Genomic DNA, 20,990 nt, shown 5'->3' on the forward strand with positions numbered 1-20,990 from the left:
GACCAGGAGAGTGTGGTACCCAAGGCACTTGCATCCCCTGACAGCAGCCATAGCCGGATTCCTGGAACGGTACCACATAGGCTAATGTCCAGGGGTTCACGGGGAGCAACACTGGTCATATTGACCCTGGCAGACGTGCCCCCAGAGGTATTACAACCTCCAGTATGTTCTGGGCTGTAATGCAGGCACAGGCACGTATGGAAAGGTACACCAGACAGGGACTAAGGGCACAGAGGGCCCATTACAGCACTATTAATGACAGCATCCGTGACCTTGCCGGTGCCGTCCAGAATTTCACTGAGGTCATTGATAGACATTGGGGGGAGACAATAGACACCCTCCACAATGTCTCTTCCATGAGCCAGGACCATGCGGGACGGGTGAGACATCGACAAGGACGCATGCCAGGAATAGCAACAGCTGGCAGTTGACACGGATGGCACACAGATCACAGCCGCTCCCGTAGTGGCAGTACTAGCCCCAGCAATGCTGGTGCTGGCCTGTCTATTGACCATCCTAGTAGACCACGTGCACATGGCTGTGGCCAGTCCCAGCAGGGACATGGGTCCAGTCATCATACCTCTGCCTCTGATGATAGTACCCAGTCAGGGTTGGTACCCGATACTGCCAGTAGCACCCCTGCCAGGCACAGGTACCATGTCCGTGCCTAGAGACAGTGATCTGTACAGCCTAGCAGGTACAGTCTGTGGCTGTCCCACAACCTCCCATATATGGCAGCCAGATGGTGGAGCTGTGTGCATGCAGACACACACACAGTAACCAAACAATTAGGGCTCACACATACACTCACACATTACATCAACATTGGCCCATGCTGTACTGTTGTCCATCACACACACACACACACACACACACACACACACACACACACACACACACACACACACACACACACACACACACACACATGTCGATTGGATGGGTGAATGTTGGGCTCTGGCAAACCAACAACACACCCTGTGCATTTGATGACACCTGTGCTACCTCCTGTCATCTGTAACATTGATGCAGGAACAGGCTAACATGCTTCTGATGCACAGGGTGACATTATAGCAGTGTAGCAATATTAGCAGGTTGTCAACAGGAAAGTGTAATGATATCCTTGTAGGTATATCTGAGCAAGCATTATGCATCACAGCTCTGATTGTCAATGTAGCATTGTTTACACCACTGTTAGGTCTAAGTATGTATTGTCCACCCATGTGCCACTTGGCTGAAGTGTACAGTGTTGCCAGCATGTGTTAGTGAGTGAACAGTACGTGTGTGGTGTGTGCATTACAGATTAGCAGGTGTACATCTGTTAACAAGGTGGGTGTGCACTCTCTGCATGTACGTGCATAGTGGACACATGGAACGTGTGACATACCCTGTTGTACACATTGTTAACATCTCATAGTATCTTTCAATGGCCAGTATGCATTCTACTGCAGATATGTACTAACATGGGTACACATGTGTGTATGACATGGGTCGACAGTATGCTGTGGGTGATACTGTTGATACCTGTCAATGATTTGCAGTCTGGTAGTATACACAACCTCAACAGCATGATTATAACCAATCATTAGATGATGTCCTGACAAATGACACACAGTCGTAGGGAACTCAGTAACAGTTGGGTCCTTCCGGTACTATACTATAACAGTGACCACTGGTTTTGACCACCACCCATACCTGGGACCACACCTGTTTGACATATAGCCCTCTTAGGTACATGCAAACACACTAGGGATATGTCCATCCACATCTGGAAATGCATGCATTGGCCTACAATGCATTCACTGGATGGGACGCATATCCTACACAGGGGTATCATACAGACAGATACCTGTTGTCCGATACATGCTGTATAGCAGTAAGCCAACTATGGCATAGTCATCCACATTTACTATACATACTATCCCAACAGTACCACATAGGTGGTAGCCCTCAACATGTATGTTGGGTAACAATGTGTACATACAGCCACGTGTTATGTCATCTGTCCCTTGGTATCCACATATCAATAGGTATTGTGGAGTCCCTCAGTGTGTCACATAAGACATTAGGGGCCTGAATGCATATCTACAGGGCTGTTGTGCACCTATGATGACTGTCCATTATTGCCAGTCGTTGTTGTGTATGAACATGTCTGACATATACCCCCGGCATGTACCCTCACTCACAGTACTCTATAGTAACTGTCATGGGGGTGTGTGGCACAGATGACCTTGGACACAGATCACTACAGTGGCCGGGCTTGTCACATACATACATATGTGACCTACGATCTGAGAAGCAGTGGCACAATCTGTCAAAGGTAACATATGTATCCATGTAGTATGCAGGCTTCCCATCTATGTACTGATTGAGGTCACATGTACACATATTTATTTGCCATGCAGATACCTGATGTGTGCAATGCACATACTGTTTTAATCATGATATGTCATACCATAGTAAAAGCAAAACCCACACTACATTGATCAACTGTGTCACGCACACACGTAGCAATGGCAGGATTCAAACACCTACCTACCTTTGTTATGATACTAAATACATACGCATTAACAAGGCACGCTATATGCTTTATTGGCTGGCTTTTCTTCTCCTGCTATATTTGTAGGATGGTGACATCATCAGACTTTCAAAAGAGGAATGTACCTCTTTCAATTTGTTTTCCCAGTCTCCAAAAAAGGCATTCCTCTCAAAGGAAATCACAGACATACACCCCTCCCCACACACTGTCAGCTTTTGCAAGATTCAAATTCCTACCTAGCCATGTTATGATACTAGAGACATATGCATTAACATGACACGCTATATGCTTTACTGGCTGGTTTCTCTTCTCCTGCTATATTTGTAGGATGCTGACATCATCAGACTTTCAAAAGAGGAATATACCTCTTGTAATTTGTTTTCCTAGTGTCCAAAAAGGTCCCTCCTCTCAAAAGAAATCACACACAGACCCCACAGTCAGCGTTTGCAAGATTCAAACCCCTACCTAACTATGTTATGACACTAGAGACATATGCATTAACACAGCGTGCTATATGCTTTACTGGGTGGTTTCTTTTCTTCTGCTATATTTGTAGGATGCTGACATCATCAGACTTTCCAAAGAAGAATGTACCTCTTTTAATTTGTTTTCCCAGTCTCCAAAAAGGGAACTCTTCTCACAGGAAATCGCACACACACTGCCAGCCATTGCAGGATTCAAACCTCTACCTCACTTTGGTTATGATACTAGAGTCATATGCATTACCACGACACGCTATACACTGTAGTGGGCGGGTTCTCTTCTCCTGCTATATTTGTAGGATGCTGACATCATCAGACTGGACATGGTAATGTGTGTACACTTTGTTTTATGCAATCCCAGGAATGAGCCATGTGGGTCGGCAGGTGTCAACAGCTTGAACAGGACTCCATAATCCTCACCTTGTGTGATCTATCTGTGGACACATTGACATCCCTTCATATGTCAACACATATTTATGCACAGATTGTTGGTTTTGTGGATATGACATGTGTCAGGGGTGTTGATAAAGGGCTATTCAAAGTCTATGTGGGACATATGTGGCTATAATTCAGTGATGTATGTCCTGGGTGTCTACCTTGCAAACAGTCTAGCATGTTTAGGAACCATGATCTGCACATGAACATACCACACTTGGTAGGGTTGTGTGTTTGTCAGTTTCCAATAGCTCTGTGTATGACTTCAACCATGATGGACTCCATGGCCTTTCAGATCAGACTTCATAAGCTTACTGAACTATACTTCCCATGGTGTGTTGTGCACTTACACTTGTGAGGAGTGCCATACGTTGCTGTAACACATTCAACGGTTCCAGATCCTGTGGAGAGGGTGAGGCTCAACAGACTGTTCAGGTGCAGGGTCTGTTTGTTCTGTAGTTCATGCATGACACATATTGGGAAACAATGTAATCCAATTGCTGCCATGCTTTTGGCTTTGGGGGGAGCTGTTCAGCCATTCTGCATGTGATATCCCCTGGTATGATGACTGGGACTATGGTCAGTGGGAGGTGGGTATGTCTATATGGGCCTGTCTAGCAGGATGTCAGCATTGTCAGTCAGGTACAGTTGGCCCTGACTCAGGACATATATGAGTGTACATTGCTGTTTATGACACAGCTGAAGGAGGTGTCATGATTCAGTCTGGAATCCTTCTCAGCTACTCTTTACAAAACACCAACAAACCTGAGCACTAATCCCTGTTATACTCTTTTACACACTTAACACCCTACTGATCCTTTGCGATCAGGCTACGGAGTGTGTCAACATAATATCGTGCCATGTCCAGCGGTCGGTTTCATGTGTACTCTCCAGTCCAGCTAGTGAATATTGTGGTTTTGACACATTGTCACATCTGCCTCATGTACACAGAGAGCCCTCTCCTCCTCCCAACAAACTCAGACATATGTGAGAGATGCAACAATATTGACATACAGAAGACTGACCTCTCTTGACCCATGACTGGCATAGTCTATCAGGTGGTGAAGGTAACCACACACACCACATATCAGTCTCACATAAACCTATAGCGACAACAATCAAACCACATTATCACACATAAACATACTCAGAGGATCTACATAAACTCTGCCTAAGCAGCAGAGACCTCAAAAGCAGACACACAAACAACTGCTACCCCACTACCATACCCACATATCACATAGTTCACAATGTCAGTGTGCCACACAGTCACTGCCCTTCAGGCTAAACAACACACCTAATTCACTTGTAATAGGTGACACTTATTGTCAGACACACTGACGTCCCACTCACCAGGCCAAACAAGGGAATAGTCACTTTGAGCTGTCTCTCAGGTGGCAGGATCCACAACATAACACATGCACTCGGGTCACTCCACAGCAAATGCAGGACTGGCTCCAGCATTGTTCATGCTGGTGTGTACACCCTCAGATGTCCCTCCCTGGACCACATGACATGATACATATAGGAACTCTCTGATCATGTAGCCCAGACCAGTATGACCCTGACCTTGTCTAGCATCTTACACTCACCAAGTATGATGTCACAGTATACCAACAAACTGATCACGTTTAACAGTTGGCTAAGGTATTGGTGTCATTCACAGGGGATACAGTGTCTGTCAGCCTGGGGTGACATGCTCGACATGCCATGTATCTTCCCTATGGACAGCTTGCACCTGTCACCCTTGGACTTTCGAATACTGGCTAAGGCAGTTGCTACCACCATACTGCCTTTTTTAAGCAGGGCTCAAAAGACAAACCCACCTCCATAGACATCACAGAGTACATGACACTGAGGGTAATGCTGTTCAACATCAGATGTGTTACCCTCAAATTGCGATAACTCAGGAATCTCCTCAGTATGGACAACAGCGATATCTGTGCACTAACAGACACCTGGTTCATGCTCCCAAATGCACACCAGCACTACCAGGTTATATTTCCTACCATGCTTTCTGACCACAAAACTCAGAATGGCCAACACAAATAGGGGGAGTATCCATATACATCACAGATACAAATACCTCCGGGTTGGTAGCACTGCACAAAGCATCACAGACCATATATATGCACCTAACATTGTGCATATCTGCCTTTTGGTTTGTTGCCTGCTACAGACCACCCTCCCAAACTCATGAACCACACTCAGCTTTCCTGGGAACACTGGACAATATGAAGGTCTCCCCAAACATCATTATATTGGGTGACTTCAATTACCAACCCATTGACTGGGGATAGTACTCAGGCCCCAACACCCTCACCCAACAGTTGCTACTATTTGTACACTCATATGCTATGGCACAACCGGTCACGACACCCACAAGAAGGGACAACATATTGGACATGATCATCACCAACATGGGGACTCATTGTTCCACACCTGAGATATACCCCTCATTGGTAAGGTCAGAACATACATTTATCTCACTGGGCATCCATATCCCGTCCACGCACCCATCCTGGGTAATCTTGGTGAACTTCTCAAAAGCAAACGTCACACTTCTCCAAACCAAGGTGGTATCCTTTAGAGACCCTGGGACAGTGGTAAGTATGGCTCTGACTGCTGAATCCCTTACATACACATTCTATGGACACCTAGTGGACTGCATGGATCTTGCTATCCCAAATAACAACTGGACTCACTCCTCCAATGGCAGGGGACCTGTCTGTTAGACTCTGGCCATTAATAAGCTATACAATGAAAGGAAGACGCTACTACACGATAGAGCACAATCCCAGACAAGGAAGGCATCTGTGATCTGTACTACCAGACAGCTACAATCATTCATGTATTTATGTCAGGTCCGCTTCTCACGGACAATTGCACCAGACACGTAGGACACTCACAAGCCCTTCTTCAGTTAATTCAGGTACCTGGGTGGACACTCACTGATATGCTGTGAGTTACTGCATACTGACTAAACATACCCTAAACCCACAGACATTGCCAACATCCTGGCAAACAGGTTCAGTGCAGATGTCTCCCCTCCATCCCCCCCAAGGAGCTACTGTCCATCCCAACAGAGTGTAACCTCCCTGATATCACAAATAAACAGGTGAGTGCTGCCCTCCCCACAGTGGACAACACAGCATCAATGGGACCAGACAGTGTCCCAGCCTGCATCTTACATGGGCTTCATGACAGACATAACCCTCACATTACGTCACTGTTCAATATCGGAGTTACTGCAGGATATGTACCCATGGAATGGCATACAGTGATAGTGGTCCTGCTCCACAGAGTTGCTGCCACAATGGACCACAGACAATATCGGCCTATAAGGCTAACTAGCCTGTTCTACATAGCTATGGAGCGTAATGTAATAGGACTCATGCACATAGACATCGGAAACCTACAGACACTGTGTCCTACACATTTCAACGTTGTTGTGGGCAGATTATGCCTCCTGGACCTGTTTGTATTCTTTAAACAGTTACCAGGTCTGTCGGTGTAGAGACGGTCATTCACACAGCCTGCCTGGACCTTGCATAACTCTTTGACACAATACCCCCTCGTCATTATGCATAGGCTCACAGGCGTCAATATCGACACATATCTCACACGATGGATTGCTATCTGGATCAGGGATAGCACCCACATGCTCAGTATTGCAGGTGCCATGTCTGACTATACACCAGTTACACGTGGCATCACACAAGACTCAGTCCTCGGACCTCTTTTTTTCAGTATATATTTGTGTGATGTACGGCTAACACAGGAGGAATATGGCTGACCATGTTCACAGATGACTGCAAACTGGGTGCCATAATCAATTCTCCGGCTGGCACATGCATACTCAAATGGGGTCTCACAGAGATAGGATGACTGGTGCCTTAGCCATGGACTACAGCTAAATGCCATTAGTTGCATAGTCATCCCCTTTGGGAATAACAACATGCCCACACATTACCACATAGGTAGTAATCCATTACATACGGTAGTAGTTGTTACGGGTTTGGGGACACAACTTCTTTGTACTCTCGCCTTTGACAATCACGTTGCCAAAGTGGTTAGACAGAAGTTCTATATAGCCCACCTGATCCCATATGGCTTCACATGTTGATCAAGTGAGGTCATTGTGCCCCTATACTCATCACGACCATGATTGGTTACAATGCCACATTTGGGATGTACCTTATCTGACACCTGCAGCAACTGTAATGGCCACAAATGTTCCACAACAAGCAGATGTAGGGACTCACATGGATGCCCTGCACAGTTCAGATACAGTAACTCCAGCTCTACTCAGTCACTTACCACCTACACGGATGTGTTGTGTGCCTGTAGTTTAAGGAAATATCTGAACCAGATTTAATGGACATGCTCCACCTCAGGATATCCGACTCCCTTGGAGCTACACACTCCAGGGACATATACCTCAGCACAGATGTTAATGGGACATGCTGGAGGGACAGATTCTTATCCCAGAGGCTGTACTCACTCCGAATTGTAATCCGGGTTTTGCATGGGCAGAGCCATCCACTGACTACCTACAGGAGACATCTTGACAAGTGGATGGGTGATCGTATGTTTACCCATGGGATATCTTCTGGGTCCCTGCTAGACAGAGGCACAATACACTAAACATAAATGGGCTATCTTGTGTGACCTACTATTCACAGGCACAGTGTTCTACTTTGACAGGGTTGTGAAAGCCAAACACACTCTGGCTAGGCTTGTACATGCCCTAGGGTGGATAGGCTAGTATCGACCTCTGAACCTATGCTAATGCTCAGGATGCACAATGTTTATTGCTGATACTGTTTGCAGGTTTTATCATCTTTGCTTTCCAACTTTCTATGAACAGCTTAGGTATCTGCAGAACATATTTGATAATGACAGGGTTCCACTATATTATATATGTGTCTGTTGTCCTGTAACTGCGTGCACAGGGCAGATTGCTGGATAGTGAGAGGTTCCTGGGTTAACACATGTAACTGCCTGATATGTGTGGCCCACTGCTGTACTCCAACATGGCCTAAGTGTGTGAGCATGCCCAGTTCAGACTGTCAGTGTTCTGTTGCCTGACATGTGTCTCATTTATTCAAGTGTGTGAGCATGCCCAGTGTGACCTTTTAGTATGTTGCTGTCTGAGGTCCACTACATCTGTTGATGTATGTGTACATGTCCAATATTAACATTTCTACTGTGTGTGTTGAAAGTCAGGTTCTATTCTTACTTCGGGACTCAGCTTTGTGTCATAACTCGACAGAGATTATGCTGTGCCTGCAGGGTTTCCATGGAATACTTAGCATAGACGTATCAACATTCCTTCATACAGGCTGACCACTGCAATACTGTCATGGCTTAGTGGTTCAGTGCTATGACTGTAGTGCACAGTGTCCTGGGTTTAAGGCCCATCACTGCTTTATATTTTCGTACTGAGCAGACCAGACTGCTGAAGGGTCAGTAGAGCAAATATGAGCATGTTGCCTTTTGTTCAGCTATGCCCTACTTAGGTTCATAGGTTCATACTAGGCTATCTGCCCTGAGGCATTTACAAGCCTAGCCAGAGTGTGTTTGGCTTTTGCCACCCTCTGAACTGATTTTACTATGCCCTTTTTAAGGTTAGTTTACTGTGCCTCTGTCTAGTAGTGACACCGACGTAATCCCCGTGGTAAACCTACGATCTCCCATCCACTTGTCAAGATTCCTCTTGAAGAGAGTCAGTGAGGGGCTCTGCCTAACATGGACTGGGATTCTATTCCAGAGCGAAGGGAGCCTTTGGGTTAGGAATGTGTCCCTCCAGCATGTCCAATTTATTTCTGTGCTCAGGTTCATGTCCCTCGAGCGCATAGCTATACGGTATTTGGATTTTCTGAGGTGGAGCATGCTCATTAATTCTGGGTTGGACATGGCTTTATACGTCAGGCGTAGATCGCCGCTAAGTAGGCGGTATGCAACTGAGTAGAGCTGTAGTTTCTTTAACCGAGCAGCATATGGCATCTGTTTGAGTCCCATGATCCTATTTGTGAGGTACTTTTGGGGTCTTTGTAGTTGCTGCAGGTGTCAGGTAAGGTACATCCCAAATGGGGCATTATATTAAATTATGGGCCTGATGAGGGATGAATAAAGGGGCACAATGACCTCCCTCGATGTTAATGTGAATCCTTTCATGATAAGGTGGGCTATATAGAAGGTCTTTCTAACCACTTTGGCAACGTGGTTGTCAAAGGGGAAACTACTGTCAACTTGGGTCCCCAGGTCCCTAATTACTTCTTCCATACTTAATGGATTCCCGCCTATGTGGTAATTTGTGTGCACTTTGTTTTTGCCAAAGGGTATGACTATACACTTTTTAGCGTTTAGCTTTAGGCCATGGCTCTGGCACCTGTTATCCATCTCTATGAGACCCTTTTGGAGGATGCTTGTGTCAGCTGGAGAGTCAATTATGGTGCCCAGTTTGCAGTCATCTGCAAACCTGGTCAGCCACAGTCCTCCCGTGTTAGCCTGTACCTCTGAAAAATATATGCCGAACACAAGAGGTCCCAGGACTGTGCCTTGTGGGATGCCACTTGTAACTGGTTTAGAGTCTGACATGGCTCCAGCAATTCTGACTATGTGGGTTCTGTCCTTGAGCCAGTTTGCAACCCATCTTATGACATAGGGGTTTATATTTAAACTGGAGAGCTTATCTATGATGCCCGAGTGGGGTATTGTGTCAAAGGCTTTTGCGAGGTCCAGGTAGGCTGTGTGGACTACCTTCCCCTCATCAATGGCCTTGGTGACTGTTTCAAAGAAATCGACCAGGTTTAAGAGGCAAGATCTGCCCTTAACAAAGCCAAATTGGGTAGAATCCAGTGTCTGTAGGTCCCCAATGTCTTTGTTTATGAGTTCCATGATGATCCTCTCCATAGCTTTGCAGACCGGGCTAGTCAGGCTTATGGGGTGATAGTTTCCAGGGTCCGTAGAAGCACCACCTTTGTGGAGTGGGACCACTGTTGCTGTATGCTATTCTTTGTGTACATATCCTGTAGTAAGGCTGAGATTGAACAGCAGCTGTATGTGGGGGTTTAGCTCTTCTTGGATTTCATGTGGAACGCAGCCCGGAACACCATCTAGTCCCATTGATGCTGTGTTTTTTGCTTTGGAGAGGGCGGCTCTCACCTGAGCATCTGAGATGTCAGGGAGGCAGCACTCTGCTGGGATAGATATTTGCTCTTTAGGGGGGGAAGGGGGTAGAAGTTTGCACTGAACCTGTCTACCAGGATGTTGGCAATGTCTGTGGGTTCAGTGTATTTATTGTCATTTTGGACCAACTCTGAGCATATCTGGGAGTTGCCACCCAGGTTCCTAGCATAACTAAAGAGGGCAGTGTGATTATCTTTAGTGTCCTGTGCAATTTTTCTCTCAAAGCTGGCCTTGGATAATTTTATGAGGGATCATAGTTTTTTGCTAGTACTGATCAGAGATGCGTTCCCTTTTAGGGATTTTGCTCTGTCATGTAGTAGCATCCTCCTTCTGTTGTACAGCTTATTTATGGCTGGGGTCCACCAGGCAGGACACCTGTCTTTGGATGATTTGGTCTTGGTTTTGTTTGGGATAGCATGATCCATGCATTCCTGAAGGTGTCCATAGAATGCATTTATAAAGGATTCTGCAGTTTGAGCCATACTTTCCACTGGCCCAGGGGCCTTGAAAGATTCCACCTCAGTTCTGGAAGTGTGACATTAGCTTTTGAGAAGTTTTTTACTGTGGTTTATTGGGCTGTGGGAGGGATCAGGATGTGGATATCCAGTGGAATTGATTTATGGTCCGATCTTACCAATGAGGGGAATACCTCTGGTATGGAGCATAGAGTCCCTGTGTTGGTGATGACCAGGTCCAGTATGTTATCCCGTCTTGTGGGGGTGGTGACTAGTTGTTCCATAGCATTTGAGTTTATAAATTCTAGGAACCTTTGGCCTAGGGTGTTGGGTCTTGAGTACTGCTCCCAGTCAATGTTTGGGTAGTTGAAGTCACCCAATATAATGGTGTTTGGAGAGACCTTCATATACTTAGACCCAGCTTGTCCAACATTGCTTAGTATTAACCAACAGTGCTGGACATTGCCCAATATTACTCAACATTGACCACAGTTGTGCTAGTTGGTGTGTGCGATTTTCTTTACATATACTACATGGTGGTAAATGCTGTTTAGCACTGCTTTATGTTGCTTAACACATGTCAATCATGCCTCAGGTGGTGCTGCAGGGCTGGCTATGTCAGATGCACATACTACACTCCCTATACATATTTGGAAGCAGGTGGTGTCAACTTAGGCATCCCTTTTACTATATGTGTGAGTCAGAGAGAGGTATCATTTCCAGGTTCCTACTGAGCCAGTGTATGTGCTATACGTTGCCTCTTTGCCAAGGCCAAAGCATACTGGGCACACCTCCTTCTGCCTACTGGGGCAGGCTCAGGTTGTTCCTCCTCCATGTCACAGTCTGCCTGTGATGGCCTTGGCAATGGTGGGGGGCTGTTTGGCCCAGGCCTATGCTGGTCCTGCTGCAGCTGTTTTTGCAGGATCATATTATGTAGCATAGCATATAACATGACAATTTGGGTACATGTAGTTGGTGAGTACTGTAAGGCTCCACCAGATGTGTCCAGGTACCGGAACCGTGACTTGAGCAGCCCAAACACATGCTCGATTACATTTCGTGTTTGTGCGTGTGCCTCATTATGGCATTCCTGTTCAGGTGTGTGTGCATTTCTGATGGGTGTCATCAGCCACTGCTCCAGTGCATAGCCAGCATCCCCCACTAGGTGACCATGTGGGATGTCCCCATTGACAAATGTCTGGTACAGCTGCGTCAGATGCCAGATATGGGAATCATGGTAGCTTTCAGGGCAGCCAGCACACACATTCAGTATTATGCCCTGGGCATCACACACGACCTGACAGTTGATGGAGGGGAAGCCCTTGCGGTTGAAGTAGACCCTACCCCGCTCACCGGCTGGTGCTTTGATGCATATGTGTGTGCAGTCTATTGCACCCACTACCTCAGGGTATTCCGCTATTTGCTGGAAGAGACGCATATTGCTGGCCAATTCCTCATGGGAATTGGGGAAATATACATGATCACCGACATGTGCTGACATGGCATCCAGGAACTGGTGCAGTACCCTGGATGCTGATGCCTGTTGCTAATATTCTTAGGCCAGCACATACCTTGGTTTCCACTGGGATGGGTTCCCCTCTGTTGGTTCTGTGTGTGAGGTGTGGCCTGCACAGCTCAACAATTTGCTGCAAGAGGTCTCTGTCCACTCTATAGCGCTCCACTATCTCCAGCTCATGTAGCCCCTGGTAGGTTACCCTGGGCCTGTACACTCTTCTCTGTCTCCTCATTGTGGGTTGTCCAGCAGCATTTGCATTATCACCACCCTCAGCATGTTGCATATGTTGCCTTATAATAGCAATGGCAGCCCCTAACATTTCTTTGTCTCAGTGAAGCTTTTTCAGTTTTCACTGCTATTAACTTACTGCAGTGTTGCAGTGTCTCTTGAGGGAAACATAATGTACTGTTGTTTGCAGAGTTTTAAGTGCTGAGATGGGCTGGGCTAGTGTACTGCCTGTGTAATTGCCTGATTCTGATTGTTTTTCACCTGCTAGCTCTGCTAGTACTCCCTGGTAACTTCCTACTATTTGGTGTGCTTCCTTTTTCCTTTCTGTTTCCTCAGGGGGAGCGCCACGTGCACACAAGCGCAAATACGCTCACAGCAGCTCACACGCACGCACACATGCTTACACAGAGTAAAACTTGCTTATTCTTGTTAAAACGCACGCACACTGGTGCAAACATGCTCACAACTGTTTACACAGCCTTACATATACTTACTCCGGCTTACACATGCACATACACGCTAACATGCATGCACACTGTCTTACTTGGGTTTACTGGCGCGCAAACGCATGCATGCACGCTCAGCAGAAACTTCAGTGTTATCCACGGCATACATCTTCAATTTCTTTACTTTACCTAGCCTACCATTTGACACACCTCTTTCAATGATATGTAAATGCCACCTGACACATGCCACTCAGCTCCAATGAGCTTCACTTCTTTCATACATGCCCCCCTCGTGATGTCACCTATCTTCTGCTCTGTTACTCCCCTTATCCTACTCCTACACTCCACTGACTGTGCTCATTTGCTATGTAAACTTGCAATTCACTATCCTAACTCTCATTTGCATGGGATTGCCTACTAATGCTTGGTTACATCTCTTAGACTGAGCTTCCCCCCTTAGCAACCTCTACTCGGTGGCCATGTTGTCTTCAGCCTTCCATTCACTTGCATTGTAAATTCATATCAGCTATAAAATCCACATTTGTGGATCATGATTATTGATTTTCTGGTTTTTAGGGTGCAGCGCATTTGTGCGGCGCTGCGCTATGCTTAAACCCCAGAGATCGGGATGAAAAAAAAAGTTATTAATTTTTATTTTGCATCAGTGAACATTGCCAATGGACGTATTTTTGGCCATTGGTATGCTTCCTCATGTAAATGCATCCTTTTTGGAGCTGTCATGGCTCCATTTTGCTATTTGCAGAACCATACTCAGTTGTCAACTGAGTACATTTCTGCAAATAACACTACTCCTACTCGGACAGGTTCGGGTTTCCTGGATTGTAAATTTACCTCATTTGCATAGCTTTCACCTGCAATTGAGGTAATTTGCATATCCAAGCCATGTCCGTGTAGGACTAGTTTAAGGAGCTCTGTTACACGCCCCTACTGGCTCTTCCTGGATCGCTCGGCGGATATGTTGGCTGCATGGAGTCTTACTCTACTCTTAGACTCCGTGCAAGCCTTTGTGAATCCAGCCCTTTGTCTACACTGCCTGAACTAAGAGTATCTAGTGTTTTTTGACCCCCCACTTCAGCCAACCATCATCTTATTTCAGAAAATATGTGAGGCTATTGAATACACCTATGGGGAAGAGCATTAAGAACGGGAATATAAAAACAGCAGAGCTTAACGGCTTGTTTGATCTGAGAATGGCAGGGATTAGAGTTATGCGACCTGATAAAGGTGGGAGGCTTGTTTTTATGTATGAAGAAGAATACAAAATTAAAATTAAAGCCACACTTGAAAATGAGGCATATGAGCATCTCACTGAATGAAATGAACTAGGCATATCAAAAGGTTAGAAATGCTATTAATGATTTGTTCCTTGAAGGTTACATAGATGTAAACACACTCAACTATTTAGACATGACAGCACCTATTACACCCATTTTATTTGAAATTCCCAAGATACACAAAGGTATCCATAAGCCACCATTTAGACCTATTATAGATGGTAGGAATTCTATCTCATATGCTTGTGCAAGGTTTGTGGACCAGAAGTTAAAGAGATATCTTGAGACAAAGGCCCAAATATGCAAGGACTCTTGGAGTATTTTAGAATCCATGAACAACTTAGAATTCAACCAAGAGTACAATTTTTTGACAATATTTATTTATTTTATTTTATATTTGTTGACTGGGGGAGTCCAACTGGATATAGACCCATTTTCAGCGGAGGCCCAGGGAGAAAATCTCCAAAAGCATAACAAACAACAATTCACAGAAACCAAACAATTCAAATAAAAACAATTTAAATAAAACAAATCAAACAAGTTAAACAAGTCAAATCAAACAAAAATTGTTACAAGGACCTTTGTACAGTTATCCCACAAGAGTTAGGGATATAATGGACAAGGGAATTCTTGTTGGGTAAGAGATCACTGGAGGATTAAATAGATTTGATTTTACATCTGCTGGAGTTAATTCTCACTAATAATTATTTCTACTTTGATGGAGATCTGTTCCTTCAAAAAACAGGTGTGGCAATGGGCTCACCTTGTGGGGGAGCCTTTGCCAATTGTGTCATGGCCTCTTGGGAAAAACAGATATTTTTCCAACATGTAATTTACAGTACAGTTGGTACACTAGGTAACTGAACGATATGTTACTATTATTTGATGGGGAATTAGGGGATGTTAAAGAATTCATGCAAGTCCTATGTAACATGACACATTTTTTGGATTTCATGGTTCACTTTGAGACTCAAGCAATCCCCTATCTGGATGTCTGGTTATCAAAAGACAAAAATAATAGTAAGTGTATTGCTAAAATTTACCGAAAGCCTACATATTCAAATGACTTCCTCCACTTTAGCAGCAATCAACCCTTTACTGGAAAATGGCTGTGTTAAAAGGCCAGATGGTCAGAGCAGCCAGAATGACCACCCTGGATTTGGATTTCAACATGGACTGTGACAATTTAAAAGGGATGTTTTCTAGCAGAAGTTATCCTTCTTATTTGCTGGATGAGATCATTAATGAGGTTGGGAGGAAAAGAGAATCAGGACATTTTTTACCCATACTGAATAAAGGGTTAGTGTTATCTGAACAAATAATAATTTTGAGTGTTATTCCCAGTGGGAGGGGTGAAATTACCGAAAAAATTGATTATAAAATCAGCCTTTTAACAACTTTTTCAACTGATGCCATCGACCTTAGGAACATATTAAGTAAAAATCAGGATCTGATAAATGAAGACATTAATTTAAGGAATAAACTTGGATTAGAACCAAGGATTATTTTTAGAAAGGGTTTTAACTTAAAATCATTATAAAATTAAGAAATAAGGCCCTATGTTCCCAATAAGGGCATGAAAAAGTGTGGCAGATGTCCTATATGTAAATATGTAGAAACAGCCTGCTCAGTGAATATAGGAAATATGAAATTTATCTTGGTAGGGAAATATTATTGTAACACAAAGGGAGTTATTTATTCAGCAAGATGCCAACAATGTCCCGTATTCTACATTGGAAAGATGGAGAGGCATTTTAAACAAAGGATATATGAGCATCAGTATGCCATCAGCAAACAGGATAAAAATAATGCTTTAGCAAGACATATACTGGAACAAGATGATCATAAAAGTAGAAGTTAGCCCTAAGAGGGGATTGTGGTCATTAAGACTTGAGGAGAGGGAGTTATTTTGGCAATTGAAGACTAATGCCTTTTCCTTCCCTGGCTTAAATGATGCTTGTTCTTTAAAATGTGTTTTAAAACTAAAATCTTTAACCAGATAAAAATATTGATAGTGATATAAATGTCTTTTTTATTCTTTCAGTATGTGAATTTTAATGTATATATATATATATATATATATATATATATATATATATATATATATGCATACATATATATTTTAGCATATATATTTTTATGAACTATACATATTCTCTTTAAATGTTTTTTTAATGGCTGTATTTGTGCTTGGGAGAGGTTATGATGCCATAATTAATTGTGGCATTTAAATTGTTTAGTATTGTACTTTGATGTTTGAAGAAGTTCCTTCATTGTGAGCGAACGAAAGTGCTAACAGTAAGTTGTGGATTTTGTTTACAGATAGGAGCTGGCATTTTTTTCTGGTATTTTATTCATCTGTTGATATATGGAAATATACAAATGTAACAATGTAAAAATTTTTGATGTAGGTTAAGTTGCACATGTTGTTTTGGATGACTACATTTCAATGTACAATATAATATCAACGTGCATATGTAGATGATATTTTTTTGTAATATGTATGTACCAGATTCGATTGGCTCAAGATGCTGTGTGTGATTTTCAACAAAAAAGATGTATAGAAAAAAAAAGTTTTAGAAGGCTCAAGTTCATAGATTCATAGGTACTTACTAGGCTAATTATCTGTGAGGATCTAAAGAAACCTAGTTTTACATTCTCATGGTAGTTTTTAGGCTCTTTAATTCCTCCAAGTCTTTCAGGTTTCTAATACTATGATGAGAATGGACCCTATTCCTAAGTCAAATTATTGTAAAGTTCATAAAATTAGTATTGTTTCAGTCTTTGATATTAGCCAAAAGTGCTCTTAGGAGCACCATCAATGTGCCCAGAACTGACTCCTTCTGCAATTCATATGGAGTTAGATGTATTGTTAACATACTTAAATATGACTGCAAACTCATTTTTATAAGACCCATTGTTCCTACTCATATTGGGGCTGTCTGAGTATCCTTATTCCACATTACCATTGTTTCTGCCTGCAAATCCTGCTATTTTATGACTGTGTCTCTCTATACATAAGACATTATGATCATTGTGTGTAGCAATTTCAATGATTAATGCTACTTTTGTCTTCTTTTCATGGACTACTATATCTAGTTTTCTTGCATCTGTTGTTTGAACTTTTGGTAATGGGTGATCCCATGTGATATAAACTTCATCATTCTCTATAATGCTTTGTGGCTTATGTTTTCAATGCTTCTAAGTTACTTCAATATTATAATGTTTGCATAATTTTCTATGCAACAGTCTTGCCACATTTTTATGCCTTTTAGTATACAGATCCTCTGCCATTATTGTATCACACCCAGTGACAAGATGTTTGAATGTTTCCAATTAAGTTTGACAAAACCTGTATTTGTTTCTCCCACACGTTCAATAGACTTTGTTAACCAACGTGTACATAGTCTATTATCCAAGGACATTAATATTAAACTTTCATCTTTTCATTTAAATACATCTCTCTTTAACCATTCATACATCAGGTCCTGATTGACATAAGGTTGTCCCAGGAGCCTTCTATACTTGCAACTATATTTATGCCTTTTTCACATTTCTTGCCTTCTCATTTGATCCTTCACCTTCTATTTTTTCTTTTTTTTGGCACACTCAGATGCTGCCTGACTTTTGTCTGCTTCTGGTTTAATTGAAACTGACATGCTTATGCTACACTAAGCAGGGAAGTCATCCTAGACTTGCCCTCCTCTTGTTTTAAAAATTTCACTATGTTTGGATCTTGTGAAGTCAGCAGATATGTATGCAGTCCTACGATTGCAGATCTATACATGTAATCAATTTCAAGGAGTTCCATACCTCATTCAAAACAGTAAATGCATAATGTTGGTATAGACTGATTTTTATAAATCATTTGATAAGCGTGAAGCATTTTTCTTGTTTTCCTGTTTGACTAATACAAGACCTTTTGGTGGCAGTCAAATACGCAAAACTATAAGTTAGAACAGTAAGTATAAATTGGTTTATAGACTGGACTTTGTTCCTAGATGTCAGGGTTGTTTTCAGTATTAATTTTATTTTTCTAAAATCTTCATTACTAAGTTTCCTTTGCATTTGTTCATGTTTTATTGCCAATCTTTCACCCATTCCCAGATATTATACCTCCTCCTCAAGTTCCTTGTATCACACTCCTGTCCCAGACTGATATTTTTCTTAGTGCTGCAGCTTTTCTGCTTTAAAGATTGCTTTTGCACATTTATCAAGACCAAATGACATTCTTAAATTATCTGAGAAAGTCTGGACCACTTGTAGTTGTGCTTTCAATTTCTCGTTTGATGAACTGTAAGTTTTAAATCATCCACAAAAGAATATGAGAAGTCTTTATTGCTTTCTGGGAGCCAAATTGTAACCATAACCTAATCTGTTAAGTAGACAGCTTAATGGGTTAAGGGCAAGACAAAAGAGCAGCCGTGATTGACCCTAGAATACCCTTCTTTGAATTTTTATCCCTGGGACAATAATTTGTTCTTTATCATGGCACAGCTGCAAAGTTGGTTTGACATTGTTTCATGGTCACTGTAATGTAATCAGTCAGTAAAAGGTGCATCTTATATATCTGTAAGCACTCCTTTATCCATTAATTTTGGATGTTGTCAAATGATTTTTGTAGTTTAGCCTTACTGTACTTAGATCTTCCCATTTTACATTTCTCCATTATGACTGTATTTAATAACAAATGATCATTTATTCCAGATTACTTTCTTGTATTACCCTTTTGTTCAATTTCCATGATTGAATTTTCTTCTAAATGACTCTAAACTCTGTTGGCATCAATTCCAGTATATTGCTTGCACATCAGTGAGAGGCATGTTATTGGTCTATAGTTTTTATGATATCTTGCAGGTTTTCTCTTAAGGAAGAGTATCATTTTCCTGTTATTAACACTGCTGGTGTCTGTTCAGGATGTGCATATAAATAGTTCTTACTCAGGGCTAAATCTTTATGTAAAGATGTTAATACATTTAGCCAGAAGTTAGGTCGTGCATCTGGGCTGTGGGTTTTCCATTTAGGAGCTTTTCTTAATTTTCTTTCAGTTTCCTGGCCGTTACTCCATCCCATTCATATCCTGTACATTAGAACGTCTTGCTGGTTCTTTTATTTCCTCTGTCCATTCAGAATCTCTATTATGTTCCACAGGGTCTTCATAGATATTTCTTCAAATGTGTCTATTTCTTCTTTTTTTTGGTGTTGTTTCTATTCCTTTTGTCTTGTTTTCTAATTCTCTCTAAAACTTTTTTGTTTCATCAATAAAGTGCTTATTTTATACCTTTCCTTTATATCTTCTAAGTTTTTTCTACTTGTGCCAATGTCTTCAGTTTGTTCTTTGCAGTCGAGTCTAAAAGATCCTTTTCTTTTCTAATACTGCACATTGCATTTAAAACTTCACGTCTCTTATCTTTCTAAGTATTTTTACTGTTTTTTCCCTCTTCTGTATTCTTCTAACAGTGACTCTTTTGCTTTATATTTTTCTCTGTTTGATATTTCCATGATGGCATTTGATTTATTCCATTCCTTTCCCTTATCGCTCTGTGTTTTTCCATTATTAGTTTAGCTACACAGTATTATATTCTATTTATTTCTGTCATATCACAAGGATTTCTGTTAAAAGTCTTGATTATTGTGTTTATTTGCTTTATCAAACTTCTAACATTTTGGGTCTTATTGACTTTCTGTAATATATTTATTTCATTAAGCTTAATATGTCTATTAATTTCTATTAAATCAAGCAAATCTTCCCCTAGGTCATTTTCTTCTAAACTAAGTGCACATTCTTTGTTCTCTGTTTGCTGTGGGCATTTTTCAGGAAATTCCACATCTTCCTCTAGCATATTCTCATCAGCTGCATCCTGGATCATCCTGTACTCTTTCATATGGGAACTTTCTGGTCTGTCACTTCACAGCATTGAGTGTGTCAGAGTTGTTACTGTTTTGTGCTCCTTCCCTTGCTGTGTAACTCCAACCAAACTTTTGTACTGGTTTCCTACTGAAGGTTCCAGAGTATTTTCATGTGACAATTTATCATATGCTTCCCATTCTACTTGTTTCTCCTTAATTTGGAGACTCATTGTTCTAACACGCTGTGACATTATCAGAGATGGATTTTCTACACTAAATTCTTCACTTTACAGGCAATCTGTAAGTCCCGATTCTATTTCTTTATCATCTCCATTACTAATCCACTTTTCTACTTTCTCTCTTTGTTTTCTTATTTTTTGCATTGTGATATGTTCCATATCTGGGTGCCTTTGCCTGTATTTCTCTTCAAATATCTTTGGAGCTGATTTTTTGTATTGCTTAGTTTTGCTTTCCTATTTACCTATGTATTGCACCATATTAAATCCCTTTTTCCTTCCCATGTCCATGTTTCTTCTTCAGATGTCTCCTG

This window comes from Protopterus annectens, chromosome 3.part1 (assembly GCF_019279795.1).
Source record: "Protopterus annectens isolate FY-2018-M chromosome 3.part1, PAN1.0, whole genome shotgun sequence".
Lineage (NCBI taxonomy): Eukaryota > Metazoa > Chordata > Ceratodontiformes > Protopteridae > Protopterus > Protopterus annectens.